Genomic DNA, 19192 nt, shown 5'->3' on the forward strand with positions numbered 1-19192 from the left:
AACTGAAAGAATCACAGTTAACGCAACGCATTAGCAGCTGCGATTTGCTAAAGAAACGTAATGAAAATGATCCATTTTTAAAACGACTGATAACTGGCGATGAAAAATGGGTTGTGTACAACAATATCAAGCGGAAAAGATCGTGGAGCAGGCCAGGTGAACCAACTCAAACAACATCAAAAGCTGATATTCATCAAAAGAAGGTTTTGTTATCAGTTTGGTGGGATTACAAAGGAATTGTCTACTTTGAACTCTTACCACCCAACCGAACGATCAATTCTGATGTCTACATTGAACAACTAATGAAATTAAACAATGCAGTTGAAGAAAAGCGGCCCGAATTGACAAATCAAAAAGGTGTTGTATTCCATCATGACAATGCAAGGCCACACACATCTTTGGTCACTCGGCAAAAATTAATGGAGCTTGGTTGGGATGTTTTGCCACATCCACCATATAGTCCTGACCTTGCACCATCTGATTACTTTTTGTTTCGATCTTTACAAAACTCCTTGAATGGTAAAAATTTCAATAATGATAATGATGTCAAATCGTACCTGATTCAGTTTTTTGCTAATAAAAACCAGAAGTTTTTTGAACGTGGGATTATGATGCTGCCTGAAAGATGGCAAAAGGTCATTGATCAAAATGGGCAATACATTACAGAATAAAGTTATTTAGTTCCATGAAAAAATTGTATTTGATTTTCTTTAAAAAATCCGCAATTACTTAGCTGCCGACCCAATACTTTCCCAGGACCATAAAATTGTTTTGAAAGCCTCTGTTTATTACAGACAAAACCTATCCAGAGAAAAAGAATTCCTGTTGTCTGATTGAAATTCTTTTACTTCGGGTCTAACCCAAGAATATTTTTCTTCAAAGAACAACAGCAGTTGAAATGATGAAACTTTGTTAACTCTGGCCATTTGTCCTTTTGTCCACTGCCTGTGTCTTTTAGGGAAAATTAAAGGATTTAATTATGCTTTTGACACAGGGAAGCCACAAAGAGGGTATAGCAGAGATAATTTGTCCTTTGGTCAGAGCTGTTATGAGGTGATGAAAAGATGCTGAAACAGTCACTAGAAAGAATTGGAAAAGCCACGATCAGAGTTTATTTACCTAGTTAGTTCTGCTCCTCCAAAATGTTTTATGAGTTTCTGTCAGTGAGCCCAGACTTGCCTATTATCTTTAATTCCCACAGTGAATGAACGTTACCTAAATCACAAGACCTCTATAGCTTACAAGAAGAAAGATTTTGATGGTTAAGGGCATTTAAAAGGAAGGCAGGAAGGCAGGAAGGGAGAAAGAAAAAAAAAATGAAAGAAAGGAAGGAGGAAGGAAGGAAGAAGGAAGGAAGGAAGAAGGAAGGAAGGAAGGAAGGAAGGAAGGAAGGAAGGAAGGAAGGAAGGAAGAAAGAAAGGAAGGAAGGAAGGGAAAGGAGGAAGGGAGAAATACTTGACCTCCACACTTTATTCTGTCACTTGCTAATAAAGTGTGGATGTCAAGTATTCCTCCCTCCCTTCCTTCCTTCCTTCCTTCCTTCCTTCCTTCCTTCCTTCCTTCCTTCCTTCCTTCCTTCCTTCCTTCCTTCCTTCCTTTCGTTTTTTTGAAAATGCAATGCCTCTTTTTGGTCTCAGTTTCTCAATCAGGACACTCTAACTTAGTATATGCCAGAATCTCACTAACTGAGATGGTAGATGGAGGCCTCAACTTGATTTTCAATATCCTCTGTGATATGAATCTACTCTATATTCTTCCTACATTTTTGAAACTTCATCAGACTCATATAAGCTAATTTCCCCTCTACCCCTTGAAAATGCTTATATATATATATATATATTAATCTTAGGCTTTTCTCATGTTCTTCATTCCATCCCCACTCATGTCCTTCAACTTTGGTGGACGTAACCTGCAAAACTCAGCTCTTATCCACCTTTCTCAGTTTGTTGAGTCAGGCCTGGTTTGCAGAGCCTATATTAATAATCACTTTTTACTGAGTTCCTTTTTTGCTTGATTTTCTTCTTCATTGTTATCACTAAAATACTTTATATTTTATTTGTTATGCTAATTTATTGTTTACTCCTCTGATTAGGACACGAGGACAGAGATTTTTGTCTGAATTATTCACTAATGTCTAAAACAGAATCTAACTCATAGCAGTTGCTTAATAAATACTTATTCTCTAAATAAAGTGAATAATTTTAGTAAGTGATTATTCCCCAAAGAAGCCCAGCATCTAATAGAATTATCATTAATACATGTAGGGAGGTTAGCTTCAAAACTGTGGACAATAAGCTTATAATCATGTGTTTACTAAGCATACAAAAAAGTTTTGGGCTAGAAGTTAGAGAAAAAGATGAATGTGAGGGTTATTCTATGACTTGTTTCTACTCTGGAAGTTCCTATAATTGTGAACAGAAGTTGTATTTTCTTAACTATTTTGACTTGTTTCTCTGTCCTAAACAGAAAAGTTTTACTGAATGTAAACAGCTAAAGGAAAATTTCTATGGAAAGAGAATCCTCAATGCTTAAGAGTTTCAAAGAAAGGTTTACAAATAAATATTATAGTTAGGACAACAAGAAGGCAGGACAACTTTAGGACTCTACTGCCTATTGAAAATGACATAATTTTCTAAGCAGTTTGGGTAAGAATTGAATAACCTCTTCTCTTGAAAAAGCAACAATGGCCTTAAGTCTGAAATAAAATATTCAAGATATATCTATGCTAATCTTTTCAACTGCCGCAAACTGGACGTGGGACCAGGGAATTGAATTAGCGAATTTTCCTCAATTTCTGCCACAGGTGTGTTGTAGAGATCTGTTCATGCAGTGTTATATGGAAACACTGTAAGTGCAGGAAGAAATAGAATTGTCTAGTTGGTGGTATCAGCAGGAAGCAGTGCTACTGGGAGATAAGAAAGGGGGTATTCTTAGTGGAAATCTGGAGGAAGCAGCAAATGATTATCAGACAAGAACATTAGCAGTGAGAGTGTTAGAAAGAATTGAAAGATGGAGCTGCACACAGCTATCAAGATGGCACCTTTGGAGGTCTTGTGGCCCCTTATAATAGAGAGAGGGGCGTGGAGATATTTTCTCCAACAGGTCATACAAAAACATACACCTATATGTCCAATGGAGTTTGGTTGCAGTGCAAAGAGCACTGACTTGGAATCAGAAAACTTAGGTATCCTTTCAATCACTGTGTGTAATTAATTGACTTTGAGCAAGTCAATTAGATTTTCTTTTTCATTCTGGAATGTAAAGCTCTTTGTAATTAAAGTATAGTTGATGTACAATATTATATTTGTTTCAGGTGTTTTACATAGTGATTTGGCATTTATATACCTTACAATGCTCACCACAAAAAGTCCGGTATCCATTTGTCACCATACAAAATTATTGTGATATTATTGGTTGTATTCCTTCTCCTATCGTTTACATCTCCGTGACTTATGCTATGATTATAAATATTTGCTTCTTGCCAAAACCGGTTTGACTCAGTGGATAGAGCATCAGCCTGCAGACTGAAAGGTCCCAGGTTTGATTCTAGTCAAGAACACATACCTTGGTTGCAGGCACATCCCCCAGTGGGGGGTATGCAGGAGGATGTTTAAGATCGATGTTTCTCTCTCATCAATGTTTCTAACTATCTCTCCCTTCCTCTCTGTAAAAATTCAATAAAATATATTTAAAAATAAAAATAAATAAACATTTACCTCTTAATCCCCTTTACATTTTTGCCCATTCTCCCACCCTCTAGGAATCATCAGTTTTTCTGTATCTATGTTTTGTTTGTTCATTTGTTTAGTTTTTTTTTTTTTTTTAGATTCCACACATAAATAAAATGATACAGTATTTGTCTTTTGTTGACTTATTTCACACAGTATAATAACTTCTATGTATATCCATATTGCTGCAATGGCAAGATTTCATCCTTTTTCATGGCTGAATAATATTCCACTGTGTGTACATATATACAATTATCCTATGTCCATTCATCTACTGATGAACACCTATGTTGTTTCCATATTATGGCTGGCTATTGTAAATACTGCTTCAGTGAACATAGGGGTGCTTATACCTTTTTGAATTGATGTTATGTTTTTCTTTAGATAAACACCCAGGGTCCTTCTTTGTCTCTTGCTACAACCTTTATTGTAGTCTGTTTGTCTGATATAAGTATTGCTATCTCTGCTTTTTATTTTCATTTCCAGTTTCATGAAATATCCTTTTCCATCCATTTTAGTTTGTGAGTGTCTTTCAACCTGATATGAGTCTTATGTAGGCAGCATATGTAAGGGTCTTGTTTTTTATCCATTTATCCACCCTATGTTTTTTTTGAATGGAGCACTTAGTTCGTTTACATTTAAAGTAATTATTGATAGATAGGTACTTACTGCAATTTTAATTGTTCCCATATTAGATTTATAAGTGGGTGGTCTACTTCCTTTTATATATGTTTGCCTTTACTAGTGAGATTGTTTTTTTCTTTCATACATTTTCTTATTTCTAGTTTCAGCCTTTTCTTTTCCACTTAAAGAATTCCCTTTAACATTTCTTGTAATGCTGGGTTAGTGATGATAAATTCCTTTAGTTTTTGCTAGTCTGGGAAAATCTTGATCTCTTCTTCAATTCTGAATGATAATTTTGCTGCTATTCCTGGTTATAAGTTGTTCCCTTTCATCATGTTAAATATATCATGCTACTCCCTTCTGCCCTGCAAAGTTTCTGTTGAAAAGTCAGCTAATAGTCTTGTGGGCATTCCCTTAATATGTAACTAGTTGTTTTTTTCTTGCTGCTTTTAAGATTCTGTTTTTATCTTTAACTTTTAACAATTTAATTCTAATGTGTCAATAAACGTATGTTTGGATGAGCATTTAAAAAAGGCTCAGACGTGATGGTCAGCCCTTGAGAAGGAAAACTGTAGAAGGAGCATATATGAGCCATGGAATCAGAATAAGTTTTGTCTGGAATCACAGTTCTGTCTACTTACTGCATGTATCCTCGGTAAAATTACTTATCCCTTCTAAATCTAACTTTCTTCATATGTAAAACAGATAGTAATATATCAAACATTGGGTTACTGGGAGTTAAAATTGAATAATATACAGGGTGGGGTAAAAGAAGGTTTATAGCTGTTTGTTTAGAAAATAATGGTTAATAAATAGTAATATAAGATACACTGTTTTGTGTACTCACAACTGTAAGGCTACTTTTGCCAATGCAGTATATTAAGTCCCTGATGTAGAAAATAAGTGCTTAATAAATGGTAGCTATTGTTATTACTCATCTTCCCTTAGCCTAAACCATTTACTAAGGTTGGAGCATTTTAAGGCAGAAAAGAATAAGGAAAGAACAGGCAGGCAGCAGGATACAGCAGTGGGAGTAAAGCCCAGATGGGAAGAAAGGGATGCTGCCGTCAAGCACAGATGAAAAGTATGCAATGACTGGGTCCTTCTTCTTACTTAATGTCCAGAGGGATCTGCGAGATCTCCTAACCCTGGCCACTCATTTTTCAGTTGAGGAAACTAAAAGAGAAAGAAAAAGAGATAGAGAGGTTAAGAGAGAGGCTTATCTGGAGTCATGTAGAATATTAACGGTTTTAAGTGGGACTTGCAAGTTCTGAGTTCCAGGTGTATGCTTTCTTCCTCTATATCAATAGCCTTCCTCCTGCCATTCTTGGTTTCCAAGATCCTGCCCCAGGTGTTTGTTTAACACTCTGGGCCTCCTCCCAGGGATATGTATCAGACAGACCTCACTTTTCTTCTATCTGTATCGTTCCTACACCCCACGCAGTGTCTATGAATTGGTACTGAGAATGAAAACGAGCGTGGGAGGGGAGAAAAAGAAAACGGAGTTTCCATGAACCCAGAAGACTTTCTGCATATTATGCACATTCACAACCAAGACACCCATCACCGCCATTGCAAAGGGCTGTCAAATCCCAGCACAGCCAACATTTCTGTTTGTGGATGGTACAAACTCTACCTCAACCCAGATTGATTACTCTCTACCCTCCTTCACCCCCCATTCAATACACCCCAACTGCAATGTCCTCTCACATGCTTCATAGATAGGAAATATCTTTCTAATTTCAAATTCTCTTTCATGCCACTGCAGTTTGTAAGATCATCAGAACCAAAATTACTGAGAGTAGCATTTGAGCATTCTGGGACTTTCATGGTCTAAGAGAGCAGTTCAACCTATTTCAGGGAAAAAAGGAGCGGTTACTTGGCATTTTTCTTACTTTTACTTCCACAAGATGGATGAGTTTTATGAAAGGCTTGCAAACAAATTTCACAGGAAATATAGTTGTACAGGAAGAAAGTAATCCTATGCTCTCAGTGTTGGGAAACACATTTTTTTTTTTTTCCATCTGGATAGACTAAAGAGATCAAGAATAAGATAACAAGTGTTAGAGAGGTTGTGGGGGGAAAAATAACCTTCATACACTGCTGGTGGGAATGTAAACTGGTACAGCCACTATAGAAAACAGTACAGAGGGTCCTCAAAAAATTAAGAATATAGTTAACATACAACACAGCAATCCTTCTTCTGGGCATCTACTCACAAAATTAGAAGACATTTGTTTGCAAAGATATATGCAGCTCTATGTTCAATGCAGCATTATTTATGGTCTCCAAGACATGTCCTTCAATAGTTGATTGGATAAAGAAGGTGTAATACATATATACAAAAAAATACTAACTACTCAGCCAAAAGAAAGAAAGAAATACTGCCATTTGCAACAGTATGGATGAATCTTGAGAATAGCACGCTAAAGGAAAAAGTCAGACAGAAAAAGTTGTGAACCATATGATTTCACTCAATGTGCGATATAAAACTAAAGCAACAAATAAACAATAAACAAACAAACAAAAATTCACAGACACAGACAACAGACTGGTGGTTACCAGAGGAAAGGGGATGGGAAGTAGTAAGGGATAAAGGGAGTCAAATATGTGGTGACAGAAGATGGTTTGACTTTGGGTAGTGGGCACACAATATAATATGCAGATCATGTATCATAAAAGTGCACACTTGAAACCTAAATAATCTTATTAGCCAATGTCACTCCAATAAATTTAACTAACTCCCCCTAAATACTAAAAAAAAAAAAAAAAAGAAACATCAGTCCATTTGGACTGGTTTACAGACACCTTAGTCTAGAGACAAGGGAGAATGAGCAGATTACTTGATCACTGCATTCTGTGAATTCATATCTTGAATTCTTCAGTCCTATTTCCTTGGTATTGAAAGTCTTTCCCTAATGCATTAATGTTTATTCTTCCCTCTTTTCCACAACAATATCTGAACAATCTCTTTTCCTTAAAATCTGTGTTTAAGCTTTTCTGCATTAGGCCTGGACATGAGTAGGACACGGAGTAGAGTGAGTATCAGGATACCCACTTTGGTCTTGTCCTTGAGATGGCAAAGAGCTGTTAGTTATCAAATGGGAATAAATGTCTGATCTTTTTCCTTTACTGTAGCTGTGTGAATTGATCTGAGCTGGGACCGAACTTTCTCTCTATTCTTTATTAGAATAAGAATCATAAATCTGAAACTAAAAATGACTGTTGGGTCTCTATGACCACTCCCTAATGCTTCCTCACTGGATTCCATCTAACATTCAGAGGGCCAAAGGAGTTGTGGGCAAGTGTTCTTAGGATGATTGTAAAAAAAAACTTATAACTGCCCTGGGGTGCCTGTGAATAAGAAATCATTTGTTAGGTCTCTTTCTGTCCACTACGTTATAGCTTCAGCTTGTTATCTCTGATAAAATGTAGAAATAGAGAATGTACCTGGCTTACCCTCTTCCTAGTAATATTTTACATTACTAGGAAAATCATACCAGATCTCTTTCTCTAATCACTCAAGACTACCACAGTTAAGTCTGAAGTTTGAACACACAAGTTGAAATCTTCTGACCTCTGACTATGTACTGTCGAGAATGTCCCAAGGCCATGGGTGGTAGATGGAGTCACTGTTCCTTCCCTGGGGAACCCTTCCAAATCCTCATGGTCTTATCAGATCACTCCTGTGGGGCTTTTTAAAATTTTTAAAAATCTTGTCCTTGTTTTGTTTTGGGGACCTAGCCCTTCTCTTCCACCCACTAGTGAGCTCAGTAGCATAGCAGGGGCATGGGAAAACCCCAGTGTAGTGGATCTTTCCACTCTTCTACCCTCCCCAAAACTCTTATAGGTGGTGACATGCTCAGCCTGGACACCACTAAGACAAGGTGACATTCTCAGCCTGGACACCACTAAGGTAAGGATATTGGAGAAGTACAGAATCTACACTTCTCCACCCAGGATTATGTAGGTCATTAAGTAGTCAATATATTCATCTATCCATCTCAGACATGTAGAGCTGAAAACTAACCCTGACGGGTAGTTATCTATCTTGAGCCGTCCAGTTAATTTGGCCTGGTACTGTCCAATTGCGTAACTTCATAGGTAACCCCAATGTATCTTGTTTTAGTTTATATCCTCAATAGCTTTGTTCCATGATTTCTGAAGAAAGTTCATATCCACAAAAAACAAAATTGATATAGTCAGAGAATGGGACCTGCAAAGAAACTAAGAAACTTTTCTCCTGGAGAATCACATAGAATTTATAGTCAAAGTGAGTCCAGCAAGACATAGAAATAAACTTCTGGTCAGAAAGGTGAAACATTCCTAAATACTAATTCAGGCCATCAAAGGAATACAGGCTTTGTGACCCAAAAAATAGTACCTCTCCAGTAATGGGAAGAAAAAGAGAGTGTAAAGGGAGTCCCTGTTCCAAGAGGCATAATAATGAATTTTTTTTTTTTTTTTTTTTAAGGTTGGAGTCAGGGATGAGGGAGATTTTTCTCCTGACTTTCCTCTTTTCTTCACAGCTTGATGTTTCTTTGACCTGTTTTCTCCTGTCTCCCAGCATCATCCTAGATCAGTATAGTTTTAAGTAAAGTGGAAGTTGCACTCACCTGTTTGCTGGTAGAGAGCTGAATTTGAGGCAAAGCAGTTGTTAGAGCTGGGCCAACCCTTTCCCAGGCATGGAGATCGCAGGGAGGAGAGTGAGAAAGTATCATGTTGCATATTGCACTTTCTCTCTGTCCTCATTAAACGGCTGTTGCCGCCAGCTTGAAAGGGGAAGCGGAAATGAGAAAACACACAGGCACACGAAAACACACAGGCACACATACACACAAAAGCACAGTCCCCGCCTCCTACCCCAGCCACATCCTTTGCTCTAGCTCAGGAGGCTGACTGAGGAACCAACTATCTGACCGAGCACTGAGCTCACCACTAGTGAGCCCTTCTCTGCAGAAGGCTGCGTTGGTCCCCCCAGAACAGCAGATCTTTTCCTATTATGGAACGGTACAGCCCCTTTAATGATATGCGCGCAGGGAAGTCCTCCTGCCACATCACTAGCATCCCCCTGCTGCCAACAAAGCTTTCTGTCCTCAGGAGGGGAGGCCTCTGAAAACGAAGACAAATCTCTCTTTCTGGAAAATGATCTCCCATTTTTCTCAGAGAAGATGCGTACAGCCCTACCACACACTTGAGAGGGCTCTTTTGCCAAAATGGATATTTCATAAACCTTTTACACTTTGGCGAATTCCCCAGAAACTTGTTTTCTAATACCGCATACCATCACAAGCCACTTCTTTTTGGGGGTTGACTTCTTCTCACTTTGTTTTTACATTCAAACAACTTCAAAGTTTCCCTCTTAAAAAATACACGATTCCCTTCTCCTTTAACATTTGGATTAAAAAAAAATCCATCATATCCCGGAGATGTCTTCAATTTATTTGCTTTCAAGTCAGCGAAGCTTTATTAAACTCCAAAAAGTTTTCCACAATTCTCAATCACTTCCACCCTGACTAATTCAGCAGGACTGACTCTCTTTCTCCTCACTTCTCCAATATCTGCTAATGGGATTTCTCCTTTGTTTGATATTGCACCATCCCAGCTTTGTCCTATCTCTCTTTCCTAATCCCACTCTGTTTCCTTCCCTGTATCATTTATCTGCAAATGTTTATCACAATATTTATTATACAAGGCACACCTCTAGTGTGCTTAATGTGACTGATTTTCACATGTTCATTCATATATATATATATATATATATATATATATATATATGTTATAATTACACTTGGATTTCTTTTTACCATGTGCCAAAATTCCATTTCCGATTGCTAATTTCATTGGACATCCACACTATAGCTTTGGTATGGTGGGAAAAAAGCCTAAATAAAATTCCTGTATAGCAAGTTAAGTTTTCTAAACATTATTTCCTTCAAGGATAATATAAGTTAAAAAAAACCATTCTCTCTGTCTCATTTTCTAACACACACACACACACACACACACTAATTTTCATGTAGGGATGAAAATGTCTGACATATATCCCACTATACAGTAGGTGCTTAATATATGCTTTTTCGGGGGCGGGGGAGAAGAGGGAAAATTATGTAAAAGTCAACAAGTGAAAAAAACAAACCTAGCCCTTTTTGGTCTCTTTATCACTATTATTTTATGTACAACTTGATTACAAACACTAAACTAATGGAATGCTTGAATATTTTTTAAACCCTAGGTTTCTGAAATTGAGTATGTTCCTTAATTTCCAATGTGTTGGGGTTAGGGCGGGCACCACTCCTGGAGGGAGTTTGTCAATACGGTAGGGCATTTTAGTTTTCAGAGTGGTAGAAAGCTGCTCCTGCTATTTTGTGTTCGAGAACCAGAGATGCGGAATGTCTTCAGAGGCATAGGACTGTTCAGCATAAGAAACAATTGGTCTGGCCAAAATGCTAACATTTTCATAAGCACAGGTAAGCTCATAGACTTTGTAGCAAGAGAATATCAGAAGGTATTTCTACAGAGCAGAGTTTGAAGTCAGACTCTGGCACTAGTTGGCTCTGTAGTTGCAGGCACATTAATTAACACCTCAGGCCTCTGCTTCCTTGTCTGCAAAATGGGGATAATCTACTTAAAGGAAGGACCGAAAGCTGTAGAATAGAGGAATTTTAGTCCAGGGCATACCTTAGGGCAAATACAGAACAAATTGCAGCTATTTTAAAAGGCTCTTTAATACAATGCTTTCAATTCCCCCCCTCCCCGACATGCTATATATCAAAATGGCCTCATTCAGTAAACAAGCCATTTCACAAGGAAATTTTTAGAGATTGCTTTTGTTAATTAAAAAATTGCTATTTTGATTTACTTAAAAAAATTAAAAAAATTTCTTTATAAGTAGTTGCTGAAAGTCAAGGACGAAGGCTGATGTATGATTCCTCCGAGGAGAAGGAAGTCCAGGTAGTCTGTGTTTGTCTTCTTCCTCGGTAGGGTCTCTCTCTCTTTCTCCTGCTGCCCCCTCATCTACTCTTTCCATCCTTGGAAAACATTAAACACTTTTTATTACAGACATTGCCAAGTTCTCTGATCATATATTTCACATGCATCCTGAACGCTTAACCAATTGTCCTTTTTGTGCAAATGCAGTTCAGAATTTCAGAAGGTTTTAAGACTTTGTTCACTCCCTCCTACCGCACCCCCCCCCCCCCCCCCCCCCCCCCCCCCGTTAAAGATAACACCATTATACTGAACAAGCCTTCCGACTTGAACCTTCGCTATATGATATTTAATTTCACTGGGTATCAGTTTCCTCTTCTGACAAACAGAAAAATATCTTCTAATTTTTTTTGCTTCTAGAAATCTGTAATATGCACACACACTACTTTTCTCTCCTCTCTTGTAACTATGTGTGCTTTATTATGGAAAATGAAAATATTAAATGACAGATCTTTGGTAAGAAATCATTATCAATATAATAAAGAATACATTAGGAAAAAAACTCTTGTCCATTGAAAAGTCAAATAAAATTGCTTTTGAGTAATATTATCCTCTAGACACATTACCTGATAACACTGATAGAATAGTTTCGGAACATGCATGTGCCCATCAAACAGATAAGCTGGGTTGGGCACGAGTTCTGAAGCTACAGAAGTGAGAGCTGAGCTGGCTGGTTGCCCACTCAGACCTGGGCGGAGCCGGCACAGCTGCCCAGAGAGGCTGTCCCGGGTAGGGAAGTTGCTGCTCAGGCCTCACAAATGGCAGTATTTCATCGTTTCTTATGGCTGAGTAGTATTCCATTGTATATGTGTCCCACATCTTCTTTAACCAGCCCTCTACTGAAGGACACTGGTTATTTCCATGTCTTGGCCACCATGAACAATGCTGCAATGAACACAGGGGTGCATAGATCTTTCTGAATAAATGTTTTCAAGTTTTTGGGTAGATTCCCGGAAGAGGGGTTGTTGGGTCTTAGGATAATTCTACTGTTAATTTTTTGAAGACCCTCCATACTATTTTCCATATGACTGTACCAGTTTATATTCCCATGTGTGGATCTGGGGATTCTATAGGGTGGGAGTCAGAGGCCTTTGAGGCCAGGACAACCCCACGGACTTGGTCTAGGATAACCCCAGGGACTTGAGAAACAAAAATATAGAATAACTCTTTATCTTAGTTTCCTTATCTAGAAGAAAAGAGGGCTTTTGGTACAGTTTCTCTGTATATCAGGTACCTGGTACAAAGTAAACACTCATTGCAGTGGTATAATTGGTGGTGAGGAAAAAAGAGGGGGCTGACAGAACAGCAATACACATTTTTGGATAAAAGAGCATTTAAAGTACATTGAACCTTGGAGAAACCATGTGGCAAGTGCCAGGGAATTAGTGACCCCATGGATCTGGAAAAACGTTTAAAACTGGTCCAGCACTCCAAAGTCTTTAAAAGAGTAGGCATTAAAAGCCACAGCAGCAGGTAGAATTTGGAGGCTGCTGTAGCTTTGGTATAAGGGGGGAAATGAGGGTGAGTGTGAGTGCAGAACATGAGCACTTGGGATACAGCGAGGAAGGGGTGGCTTTTTCCTAAGCCTGTGTTCTTCTCTCGTCTCTACACAAGGGAAGCCTTGAAGCTCTGAGGCCATCCCAAAGTCAGGCCGCATCCCCCGGCCAGAGCGGACTCGAGACCCTGCTGGGCAGAGCAAAGACAGGGGCAGGAGGGCATGTCGAGAAGAACCCAGTGATAGATTGGAGAACAGCAGACCAGGATTACTGGAAAGATGTTAGAATGTTTCACCGGTGCTGTGCCAGTTAAGCAGAGGAAGTGGGATAACTGTCGCCTTCTGATCAGATCAGAGGGAGCAGTGCAGGGGGGGAAATGGTGCAAATGTCAACCCCAGTGCTTGGTCTGCACAGGTGTCTGGGCTGCGAGGAGAGCTCTCTTTATTAGGTTTAGAGAAAAAGGAGGAGAAAAGAAAGAAGAGAGACTGAACGAAAGTAGCACGCACAGAGAGAAGCAGAAAGGAAGTGACTCACATGCAAGAAAAAGTGAAACTGAAGTGTACCCATTCGAACTGTGAAAGGCAAATCGGTCTCCTTCGTGGGAGGAAGCATCTCCTTTTCGCAGACACCTGCCCCTGCAACAGCCACCCTCCTCCTCTGAGGGAACGTTCTCCTCTGATGTCCCCTCCTGCCCTTACCGACCTGGAGCCAGCAGCTTGCCAGGCCTCTCTTAGAAAGCAGGAGTAAGCATTAGGGTGGGGATGGATGAGGTGCATGTGTTCCACAGGCACATACTATCATTTTTGTTATAATGCACTTGTTTCTTCTGACCTGCGTTTGGTAAAGGAGCGAGGAGTCAAAAAGCCTGTCCTTCAGACCTTGCCCTGCATTCCTCCTGGACCTCAGGTCCCTTAATTACAAAATGATGAAATGCAAATAAGTGGTCTTATAGGTTCTTTTCAGTAGAGTAGTTTATGTTTCTAAAATACTAGCTACCTTCTATTGAGTGAGGATTCTGTGAAAACAATAATACAGTTTAACTCTAGTCCTCAAAACATTTAGTAAAGTGAATATTACAACCCACAGAGAAATTGAATGAGACTGAGCAGAACGGGTGTGTCCTGACTTTTTTTATTCTGCAAACCTGTGCACTCACAGATGCTCTTCAGACGAATATATTCCTAAAGACCACCAGGTGGCAGCCTATCCCCATTCTCTGAGTTCTGCTTGTGGAATCAGACTAGCTCACCTAACCCAAATTAATGAATTAACCCAGGAGATTGGATGAATTTAGGGGCTGAGGAGAAGACGGCTTTTTCCTTAGGTTGGGTGATTTTTTTTTATTTTTTATTAAGGCTGTCCAAAGTTGAAGAGGATTTCAAAAGTTTGAGAAGTAAAAAGAAGGCTGCCCTGGCAGGGGAGATCTGAGTGAGGGTAAATACCACGGTGGAAAATAGAGGGGATGCTTGGATATTTGGGGAAAATCAAGTAGCGCAATGTGACTATAATGTGAGTTTTATAACCAAGAATAGTGGAACATAAGGTTGTTAAGATAGTTTGAGGGTGTATTTAAGAAATCCTTGAAGGTTATATTTCAGAACTTGAAGTTTATTTTGGAAATTCTTGTTTTGAAATAATTCAAAACTTATGGAAGAACTGTAAGAAGAGTAAAGGGAACTCTGATTTACAATGGTTAATATTTTGCTTTATAACACTGTCTCTTTTTTCGGAAACGTTGAGAAAAATTTGCATATCTTATGCCCCTTTATGCTTTACTTAAAATTAAGGACAATCATCATCACAGTTACAGTACAATTAGCAAAACCAGGAAACGTAACATTGATACAATATTATTATCTAACCTACCGAGCTTATTCAAATTTTATTATTATTTCCACCAATGAACAGGATCACACCCAGCACACGGATTTCCGTCTCGTCTTCTTTAATCTGGAACCACTCCTCAGCTTTAATGATCTCCACGATGTTGGCATGTTTGAAGAGCATGGTCCCTCTCTGCTCTAAATGTCCCTTAAGTTGGTTTGTTTGCAGTTCCGTGTGATGAAACAGGTTAGGAGATGGTTTCTGGATTGTAAATGAGATGCTGTTTCCCTCTCAGTTACCATGTCAGGCCGCACAGGGTGTCAGTTTCCCTGTTGTTAGTTACACAGGAGGCATTCTTCTTTTGTTTTTATTTACTATGAACGTATTTTCCTCTTAAAATAAGTGCGATTAAATACTTTGCAACTATGTAAATAGTCGATTCCTTATTTTCCACATACATCGACTAGTTTTAGCATTTTATGTGCTTACTGGTGGAGATCAAACACATCAAAACTCTATTGAGTAGGGCAGGATGTATTCAGAGACATGTTTATAAATACCACTCTGGAAGCTGTGTGTGTGTGTGTGTGTGTGTGTGTGTGTGTGTGTTAGGGCACATGCTCTAACTCCTATACACTGTGCTCCTGCTTGGAACTCTGGTACTAGAGTCCTAACCTGCATTAGGACATCGTTGCCCTGGAGTCTAGCACATAACAATCTCGGTAGATTGGAGGGTAAAACAAGCCCCTTCCTTCCAGGCCAATGGAGCTGGTCTGAGTGCACACCCCAGGTGTATTTGCTCTCTTGGGCAGGCAACCAACACAACCCTGAGCCCAGGGGCTGGTAGCTCTGGATTGGATTTGGGGAGCATCGAATCTGGGAAAGGAAAAATATATATTTAGCTCTCATTACCCAAATATGTGTTCCACTGTTTGCCCCTTCACTTACATCTGCAGCAACATTTAGGCGGGCGGTAGGTAGTATTCCCAGTGTACAGAGGAGGAGGACGAGTCCCAGCATTCTCAGAAGAAGGCCAGGGTTTCATCCCTCATCTGCCCAACTCTGATTCTGAAACCTGTATCATGTCTGCTGCTTTGTAAGTCCATTCACACTGATGACGGCACTGAGAGCATCCCTGCCATTGCCTGGGTAACTGATGCAACCAGCCCTTAGTATACATTTTCCTCTTGTGGTCACAGCTTTGTTGGAAATGTACAGCAGATATTTGTCTCATTTTATAGATGAAGACGCTCACACAACTAATGGCAAGACCAAGGTTTCGGATTTTCAATCAGAAGTTCTTTTTAGTTATAGCCCATGTGCTCTTCTGAGGAAGTTGGGGAGGATAAGGGAGAGTGAGGGAGAAGACATAGAAATAGAGGCTATAGGGCTGGGGGAGGCCAGGGATAGGGGACCTGTGAAATCCTGAGCCTCTCTGGCTTCCTGAACATGGCTGTGCCGCCACCCTGTGGTGCCTGCGGGCTTCAGGACACGTCTGTGCTCCTTTGGCTCCCTTTGCCAAGGCCCAAGAGATTGGCAGCGACCCTAGAGAAGAGCCGCTCTTGAGTGTAGGCCTCTGCTGACCAGCTGAGCAAGCAGGGCTAGGCTGCCGGGAGGGCCAGCTCCTCCCGCTAACTCGGTTTTCCAGAGGCCCTGTGAGCACAGCGTCCCTCTCTTCCCCATTTAGGAGTGGAAAGCTGGTTTCCCTCCTTTCCTTTCCCCAGTGGCCCCAGGGTCGCAGAGGGAGGTGAAGGAGTAACAAATCTCAAAGTACAAAAGAAAAGGAACAACCAGGCTTCTCCTCTGTTTCTTCTGAGACAAGAGCCCCTAGGAGCTGACAAAGAATACATAATTTTGCAGGAGAGAGAAAGGTTAAAAGCCCGGCCAGTGTGGCTTAGTGGTTGACCTATGAACCAAGAGGTCAAGGTTCGACTCCCGGTCAGGGCACATGCTCAGGTTGCAGCTTGATCTCCAGTGTGGGGTGTGCAGTAGGCAACCGATCAACGGTTTTCTTTCACCCATTGATGTTTCTATCTCTTTCTTTCTCTATTCTTTTCTAAAATCAATGAAAAAATATTTTTTAAAAAAAGGTGCAGAGAAACTTGACTCTGAGAGTGATCCCCAATATATATCCCCGAAAATAAGACATCCTCCGAAAATAAGACCTAGCGCATGGAAAAATAAGACATCCTCCGAAATAAGATCTAGCGCATCTTTGGGAGCAAAAATTAATATAAGACACTGTCTTGTTTTTCGGTGAAACAGGGTAGTTATATGTCTTCTCATTCCCCAACATGGCAGGCTGAAATTTGAGTGGGACTGGCTTACGTGTGAAATAAAAAAATGATTTCTGTGACTCTTTGAAGTTTTATGTCACTCATGGGGTGGATAACCTCACAGATTCGTCTTGGACACAGCAGGAAGGATGGGGTGATACCTGAAGGAGCAGTGTGCTTCACAGGCAGACAGAGGTCGGCGGCCAACATTTGCTCTGTAGTTAACCAGTTAGTTGAGTTGGGGCAAGCGATGCAGCCTTGGTGCCTTCGTCTTCTCACGTAATGGACTACAGTAATAGTGCCCATCTCAAAGTGTTGTCATGGAATGTGAGTATGTAAAGCCGAGTATGTTACCTAGTACATAGTAAGCAAAACATTTGTTATTACCATGCTTCTTACTTGTAGTGAAAAGAGCATTGGGTCAAGTGAGAGGGAAATTGATTTTTATTTCTGCTTCTTTCAAGATACCCAATTTTTATTCTTGGAAAATAAATCTTCTCCCCCCACCACCACTACATACTCTCTATGCATAAAGGCAGGCTTGTGTAAGATCCAAGTTCTATTTCCAATCGTGATATTAACTCAAAGTTTGAGCTAAGGAAAATATGTCACTACTCAGCCTCAGTTCCCCCCATTTATAAATGGATAGGATTATACCTATTTGGGGTTGCTGGTTAGTAACAGTGTTTAGAGTCAGACAGGTCTGATTTGAATCATGCTTTCAACACTTAATAGCTATATGGCTGTGGACATCATATTTAACCTCTGTGAGCCTCAGTTTCCTCAGTTGTTAAGTAGAGATTATGATACCAAACACCTTGTTGAAATATTTGTAAGGAGTGCTTAAAACAATGAAGTATAAGCTGCTTAACACAGAGGTAGCCCAGAGTAGGTACCCTGGAAGTAAAATTAGTAGCTGGTAGCTTTTGGGTGTAAAGACAACCACCTAAAAACTATCCTTTTAATCATATGTCTTTGACTATAACAAAAAGTAAAGAATGAGTGTGCAAATTTAAAAACCTTTTCCTACTTTTCCCTTTTAGACAGGCTCACTGAAAAAGTAAGAATATTTGTCCAGAATTTAGCTATAACCTGCTCTAACACCCCCCCTACCCCTCCCTCCAATAACGGACAAGGCCCATCCATCAACTCTCAATCTCACCTTTGTCATGCAGAGTGGACTAGCCCCTAGCCACAAAGCCCCCTCTCCCCAAACACACCAACAAACACACACACACACACTCATTCTGCACACCACACACATAATTTCTCAAAAGCCAAATTAAAGTCACCTTCCATCCACTGACAGAAGCCCCTTTCCAATTCTCTTCTCCCAGGGGAATCCTCCCTCTCCATTGACATCAGCCTCCCCTCTACCCCATCCGCCAACACAGGCACAAACGGGTCACCATCCCACTTCTCCTCCCCTTCTTCATTGCTCAGTAATTATATTCTCCGCCTCCCAGTGTCATGCTAATACAGGCTCCTGGCACAGCTGCCCAGATTAAATTAGAGCCTAAACCAGCAGGCTGACTAATTATATTTTCTGGCCTGGAATTCTCTTCCCCCACCTTCGGGGTCCTGGGCCAATGAAGAGTAAATGAGCACGGCCAATATTTGCCAAGAATATTTGACTGTTTTTGCCTGGTGGTTTTGTCCTCCCCAACCAATCTGGGCCTCTTGAATTAGATTAAACACAGAATGAGGGAAGAGAGTTTTACTCAAAGGACCTTCCCAAATCCCACCCATTCTCTTGCTGGCTAGCTCAGCTGTGCCTGGCCATCATCAGCAGGCCAAGGAATAAAGAGTGGCATCGAGCTCTTTCTCAAAAATGGGATTCTACTGCTACCTTTGTGAGTCTGTTCACTCCTCCCAACTCCAAAGATTTTCCTCCAAGGTGATTGCTCCTTGTCCTGCAGTGATAGTTGCTGAATTCTTTTACTCCTGTGTCATGTGGAAAAGAATGCTACTCCCCTTACTGTCTCATAGACTCTTTGTATGTCTTATTTATAGCTGAAACATAGTAAATGTTTCAATTTGTCTAGAGACAAACTTTGCCAGTCCTTAATTTCTTTATTTCACTAACATTTATTGTGCATTTACCATACACTTTCATAGTGAGATGGATGTTAAAGAATGTAAAGGTGGCCGAGACCGGTTTGACTCAATGGATAGAGCGTTGGCTTGGGGACTGAAGGGTCCCGGGTTCGATTCCGGTCAAGGACATGTACCTTGGTTGCGGGCATATCCCCAA

General features: G+C 40.1%; 1 protein-coding gene across 2 annotated transcripts in view; it reads right to left on the reverse strand.

Moving 5' to 3' along the window:
• Nucleotides 1-9197, reverse strand: part of TESPA1 (thymocyte expressed, positive selection associated 1) — a 40060-nt gene extending 30863 nt beyond the window's left edge. The window contains exons 1-2 of one of the 2 annotated variants that reach the window (XM_036458237.2): nucleotides 8969-9197; nucleotides 5466-5528 (exon numbers count right to left, since the gene is read on the reverse strand). The gene's annotated coding sequence lies outside the window, so the exon portion shown is untranslated. The remainder of the gene's footprint in view (nucleotides 1-5465; nucleotides 5529-8968) is intronic. The other variant, XM_036458235.2, reaches the window with a different exon arrangement.
• Between the last annotated feature and the right edge of the window lie 9995 nt (nucleotides 9198-19192).

Source organism: Pipistrellus kuhlii, unplaced genomic scaffold (assembly GCF_014108245.1).
Source record: "Pipistrellus kuhlii isolate mPipKuh1 unplaced genomic scaffold, mPipKuh1.p scaffold_m20_p_3, whole genome shotgun sequence".
NCBI classification, from domain to species: domain Eukaryota; kingdom Metazoa; phylum Chordata; class Mammalia; order Chiroptera; family Vespertilionidae; genus Pipistrellus; species Pipistrellus kuhlii.